The sequence below is a fragment of the Neofelis nebulosa genome, chromosome 15, assembly GCF_028018385.1.
Source record: "Neofelis nebulosa isolate mNeoNeb1 chromosome 15, mNeoNeb1.pri, whole genome shotgun sequence".
Classification (NCBI taxonomy): domain Eukaryota; kingdom Metazoa; phylum Chordata; class Mammalia; order Carnivora; family Felidae; genus Neofelis; species Neofelis nebulosa.
The window spans coordinates 59,124,528-59,131,200 of NC_080796.1; the positions used below are offsets into that span (position 1 = coordinate 59,124,528).

General features: G+C 35.4%; 1 pseudogene; it reads right to left on the reverse strand.

The window, feature by feature from the left end:
• Nucleotides 1-4,695: 4,695 nt before the first annotated feature.
• Nucleotides 4,696-6,407, reverse strand: LOC131495566 (kanadaptin-like; annotated as a pseudogene).
• Between the last annotated feature and the right edge of the window lie 266 nt (nucleotides 6,408-6,673).

The window sequence follows — 6,673 nt, forward strand, 5'->3', positions numbered from 1 at the left end:
CCCTAAGAGGAGATAAAGATTTCCCTGCAGGTATCCTTTTTGAGTCAGCCAGCCTATCTATAGAACACACACTTTTTTCTATTCCATGCCTGAAGTTAGAGAAACTGACTGTTCAGAGATCTTGTGGTTTCCCTGCTCTGACTGTGACCAATGGAAAACTTAATTCTGGGGTCCAGAACTAGAAGTCCACGCACTTTGAATCAACATTGATTTTTTCAGTAATAGTAATTATATTTTCATCTTTGTTTTCCATGTGCTCATCTCTCAATCTGTTCCAAACTCATGAAGGTAGATGAAGTACTATTATTTTGTCCCCATCAAACTCTACCAACCGTGTTTGAATAGCAACTTTCAATTTTCTGTACTTAAATTTACTCGGTAGTTCTTCACGTGAACTCTTTTGGCTGCAAACGATAGAAATCTGGGTCAATCTAAATTTAGTCATAAGAAAAACGTTAATCAATCAAATTGCAAGAGAGTATGGAATGCAAGCAGGTATTGGGAACACTGAAATCATAGACTTGAACATTCTGATCTCTTATATCAGCTTATTTTTATGTTGCCTTCACTGAAAACTCTCTCCATGTAGGGAGAAACACAGCCATGATGCTTCTGATGCTTAAATCTGTAATCCTGTCTTATAGAAACCATAGCTGCAGACAGAGTAGCTAACAATAATAAAGTAACCATAACAACTAGTATTTATATTTTAAATGTGCTGAGCACTTTAGGTACAGTAATTCTTTTTATCCTCACAACAGGCTTACAGGATGTTCCCAACAGTATGTCATAGTGACAGCCAGTATTGGGGAGCAACTCTGAATGTGCTCAAAGTTGGCTTGCCAACCTACACTGCTTAGACTGCTCCTCCCAATTATATACTTCCTCTCTTATTCTGATTAAAAATGCAAAACTGCAAAACTGACAAAATTTGGGTATTTTTTCCTAAAAATATTGATCTCAAACATGGCCTTCACTGCGTGAACAAGAAACTATAAAATTAAACGTCATCTCTAGTTACATGGGTAAGTTTGAATTTAAAACACAATATTTGGCAAAAATGTTTTTGATCATTTTTATTTTATGAAAAGTCCATGCTTGTTGAGTTTTTCATTTCTCAAAATTTACTTGTTACCATGTAGGCACAGTTGTTTACTGGATAATTCAGTGGCATAGGTTATGAAAGCTGGAATCCACATAAAGAAAAACATACAATTATGAAATATTTAATGGAGATGCCACAATGTATCACTTCTTTAATACTTGATATTTTACCATGAAATTTAGGTTGGCATTGCCTTAAAATTAGAACTTTGACATTTCTGATTATAACAAATGTTAGCAATACTTCTTAATTCTTAGTGACAGGATGTAGTTGAAAGAAAAAGAGAAGAATTTTGTTTTGAATAAGAAGGATCCAAACAAGAACACGATTGTAAAAATAAAGTCAATACTCTCATGCATATTGTTATCTTTGGTAGAGTGAATGTTTTAATAATACAAATCAGAAAATATGAATTGATAGGTATAAATATTCTTACAGATGACAGAACATTTGAAATGGGGAGTATCTCAAAACCTAGAATATTTGGTTACTATATATATATGTTTATCTGTCAAGATTAAATGAAAATATTACTTATGTTTTGGTATTTCCTCTGTATTGGAGGAAAGAGCATGAACATCTTACAAACTATTAAGAAGTAAAATGATTTTTTTAAAGTAGGGTTTTTGTCAGTCTTTTGTCATGATCAGTTAAATGTGATCATGAAAAACATTAATCCTAAACATACCTTTTTGTTGGTTTCAACAACTTTCCAGCATGTGCCACTGCCTATTCAGATGAGAATTTCTCTTTCTTCAATCTTTTTTCATTCTGTTATTCTGTGACTCCCACAGAGGCCCAATGTCATGGAATTATCTTTCTGTTACAAATAAAAATAAAACAAGCAAGAAAGATATATAGAAAGGCAATTCCCCTTATATAGCCTATTAAATTAAAATTGTCATGCCCAAGTGTGCGTTGAATATTTCCACAACAAAATCCTCCATGGTTGTCATTCCTGAACATCCACATAGAGACTTTGGTTCTTTCATGAAGGTGAAATGCAATATCAAGCCTCTTACGTCTCATACTGTTCCCTGAAAAATGTCATAAGTCTGTAACTATTTTTCTCACTTTGACTCTATGTATTCTAGATATGTGCTGGAGATATATTAAATGTTTTGTGGTTTAATCCAGGACATATGATTATGAAATTGAGTTCAGGAAATGTCAGTACTGAAAGTCCTGTAATTCCCTTTCTACTGCTGAAAACTTTCTATGATGTTAGTATGTCAATTATCCTTTACGGAAGTTCCCCAATTCATTTCCACTAATGTACTCACTAAAATGGATTTTAAAAGTAGTATTTTCATATACTTTAGAATGTACTAATTCTGCAAAAAAAACAAAACAAAAACAAAAAAACAAGCTTCTACTTTTTCAGTTATGTCAGGGCCACGGTTTGAGGGTTGAAATTCTTCAAGGAGCAATGAAAAGCCAATGTCTTTTTAATATATAACCTTACTATTTAAGGCAGTTTGTTTGGGTTTTCTATTCTTGCAGCCAAAACATGCTCTCTGATTTCCAAGTTTCATTGGCTAGCCTGGTGCTCAACTATAAATAGTAATAGGCACATTATTTATCTTCCCTTCCTGGATCTAAAATTCTGCTCCCCTACCAACATTGTTAGAGTCTCACTCTGTCTGGCCAGCTGGTTAGTTTCTGAGAATTTTCTCTTTAGACTTTAGAACAATTTTCTTTTCTCCAGTTAAATAATCACAAGTGCAGATGTTCTGAGGGCAGAGTAGGTAATGTAAAAGGTGTAATGCCAAGGGTAATGAAAGGTGTTTGCCATGGGTAAGGGAGTAGAGCATGTTTTTCAAACTTTAGTTTGAACTCAGTGGGCCATAGTCAGTCCTTTTAAAGGCGAAGAATAAAAAAAAAAGAATAGAATAGACTAGATCAGAACATAAATGTAGTAAGGGTAAGGACTCTTTTGTATTTGTGTGTATGTGTGTGTGTGTGTGCGCGCGCGCGCATACATGTACGTGCACATGTCTGTATGTGAGTGACAAGATTGGGGGGGCGGGGAGGGAGACAGTATAGGCTGGGGTAACATAAAATATGTCTCTCACTGTTAGTATTTTCAAATTTTGAAACATACTGAAGCAGATAATATCTGCTCCATTTAGAAACATTCAAATTTAAAACAAAATCAATAAAACCCTGCTCTAGCCAAAGAAAATACATATACAGGTGTAATTCAGTCTAGATGCAACAAATATGTGATTCCAAGTATGTACAACACTAATTTATTTTCTATTTAAAGATTATCAGGGATGGATATTTTAGAATTGAAATATTTACACTGAATTTACCAGTGCTTATTAAAGTTCCAGTACATCCTGAAGGTACTGAAGTGATTATAGATATTACTAGGTCATCCTCATTTACTTTGCTCCATTTCTCACTTCTCCCTGAGTAGTTTATATGCATTTACATATAAAATTCAAAATCTTGTCACTAGGTAACAAATTGATAATGTCATATAAAAAATGCTATCTTGTGACATCAGAATTTTTTAAAACTACTTTAAAAGCAAGGTAACCATAAAATAATGTGTTAATATATGTTCAATGAAAGATTATTTACCAAAACTTTCTGATGTTCTGAATTCTGTCTTCTTGGTGAATACATTGTATTCTTGCTATGTAAAAGTAAATATCTTCTTTTTCATTTGATGAAAAAAAGTATACATTCAAAACATGTATCTTGGTGTACCTTGGTGGCTGAGTTGGTTAAGTGTCTGGGTCTTGATTTTGGCTAAGGTCATGACCTCATGGTTCATGAGACTGTGTGCCACATTGAGCTCTGTGCTGACAGCATGGAACCTGTCCAGGATTCTCTCTCTCTCGCTCTCCCTCTCTCTCTCTCTCTCTTTCAAAAATAAATAAATAAACTTTAAAAAAGATAGTTTTAAAATATGTATCCAAAATAATTTTTTGAACATAAAAAACTATAAATTCCCAAACTAAGCTTTCATAAGCATTATAATTGATGGCTGTTACGCGAGATAACATTCTAAATCAAATATTCAGAAAATCTGACAAAATAAAAATTAGTTCACACTACAAAACTCAAAAATGTAATCTGTGTATCTTCTCCCTTACAAAAGGAGAAGATACTTGTGATCTAGAAAGGAAATATACTATTTTAACTTTTGTTTTATTATAAAACTTAAAACCGTAGAAAAAAACCAATCAACTTAAAAAACCGGACTGCCTATCAAAGCATTTATTACTTTGTCATGATAATTAAACTGTTGCCTTCTTATTTGATAGAGTCAGCTCCCTCATTTTATAATTTGCAAACTATATTGCTCCATTGTTACATTTGTACACAAACACTTTTAAACATAAATACCAAATTCAGGAGAATAGGAATAAGATAGATTAATGTAGAAGCCAAGAACACGGAAGAAAAGACCAGTTATTTTTCAAGTGATCATCTGAACTCCTACTTTGGCCTTTCACTGTGTTATAGGAGCTCACATTTCGCATGCCGCTCGATCTACAATGTCTTCCTGTGCAATTCTGAAACAATCAAAACATATTTGCATGAAATGCATCCTGCCACCATCACTTTGGGCTTCATTTGGGAACAATTTGGAAACAGCAGTCTGGATCATCTTGATATTTAGAGGAAAGTTTTGGTGGATGTTTGCTTGGACTGGTGGCTTTCTCTCTCTTTAACTGTTCTGTATTTTTTACATTCATTATTTGGTGCTAGGGGTTCCTCGAACGATGAAGTTATTTTGCTAAACTCTTGTTAACAATAATTCTGTTCCATCTGACTGAGGCATGTTTTCATAGGGTTTTATTTCTTTAGAACATATAAGAAGACTCTTTTCCAGTCCTGCTAATGGCTCTAACTTCTGCCATAGCCTGTTGCTTCCACTCCACATTTTTTCTTTCCATGCTCCTTCCTTCATGACCTTCTCTTCCTCCTTCACAGCCTCTTCTCCCTCCACATCAAGTTCATCTTTTAATCTCATTAGAGTCAGAGGGAGTTCTGGGTGTTTGGAGGGGTAATTTCTCTACCATTCCAGTTCTTAATTTGGATTTGTTTCCTTCTTTCATGGCACCAAAGACAGCCAGTATAACTTTCTTTCTTTCTTTCTTTCTTTCTTTCTTTCTTTCTTTCTTTCTTTCTTTCTTTCTTTCTTTCTTTCTTTCTTTCTTTCTTTCTTTTTCTTTCTTTTTAATTTTTTTTCTATATCTCCAATGTGATTTCCAGTTTTTTTGTTTTGTTTTGGTTTGTTTTTTTGTTTGTTTGTTTGTTTTTAGTTCTGGTATTTCTGTGGGCTTTACAGTTTTTATCAGCCCTTTACGTCTGTCCTTGTTTCCTCAGTCGCAAGTCCTTGAGTAGTCTCTTCTGTGACACACCATCTAATGCACTCTGATTTTGTTTGTGATGTGAAAGCATCTAAAACATGTGGAGATGGTGACTCTGACAGAGCTTTCCTTGAGGCCTTTAGCCTCTCAGAGATTTTAGAGAATTGTTTTTCCCTATCATTTAACTTTGCAACAAATGGCTAAAAGGTCTCTGACTTCTTGTCGAATTTTCAGCCTTCTTCATTTGGTTCAGAGGCTTCTTCTCAACCAGGTCAGTCAGATCAAGGAAGCTGTCATCATCATTACCATAAGAATCTTTGTCTTCCCAGTTTTTGGTTTTCTTTTTCCAAATGATCTGCCTCCTGACTCAGCAGGAGTCTCAAAGTGCATAGGATCCAACAAGCTTCCAGTGAACACTATCATTACGTCTTTTTTCTATCCTGAGCCGATGGCTTCAGCCTTCAGTTGTTTTTTGGTTGAATATAATTTTACTCCAGAGAGAGAGAGAGAGAGAGAGAGAGAGAGAGAAGTGCTGTGTCCCTGTTCATCATCAGATTCATACTCTAATTTTTCTCCTTCTAAGTTAAAAAAAGGAAAACTCCTCTTTTAGATCCTTTATATAAAAGATGCCTCTTTCTTGCTGAAATTTGGAGGCAATGGGTTCTTTCTATTCAACTTTTAGCTTCTACAGCATCTGTTTTTATTTCCCAGATTCCACCTATCTCATCCTTACCAGCATTTCTTTTCCTTCCAGTAAAATCCATTTCCTCTTCTTCATCTGGGTCTTCTAACATCTTCTTCAGCATCCTTTGTGGCTGCTTGCCCAGTTTCTCCAATGGTCTTACTACTCACTTGAATCCTGTCCCTGTCTCTGTCTTCCTCTTATCCCTGCAGAATAAACAGCTGGTGCTACTTCCAAAGCTCAGAACATGCTCCACATGGACCAGACAATGGATGTGCTGTGGCATTTAGATTTTTTTGAGAACAATGCCATCTCTGGGTGCATCCCAGAACAATAGAGAGAAGACAGGTCCCTGGTGATAGCGTTGCATCCGAGAGCTGGATGGCTTGTGTGCAACATGACAGTGTCTGAAGGTACTGGAAGGTGCTCTGGAAAGTATGTTGCAACTAGGCAGTGGCCTTGGAAAGGCAGAAACTCAGCCCTTCAGCCTGCTTGTGCCATGGATGGTACTGCTCTTCAAAGTCCATAGGCTGCAGTGGCCGTGACCAGGCT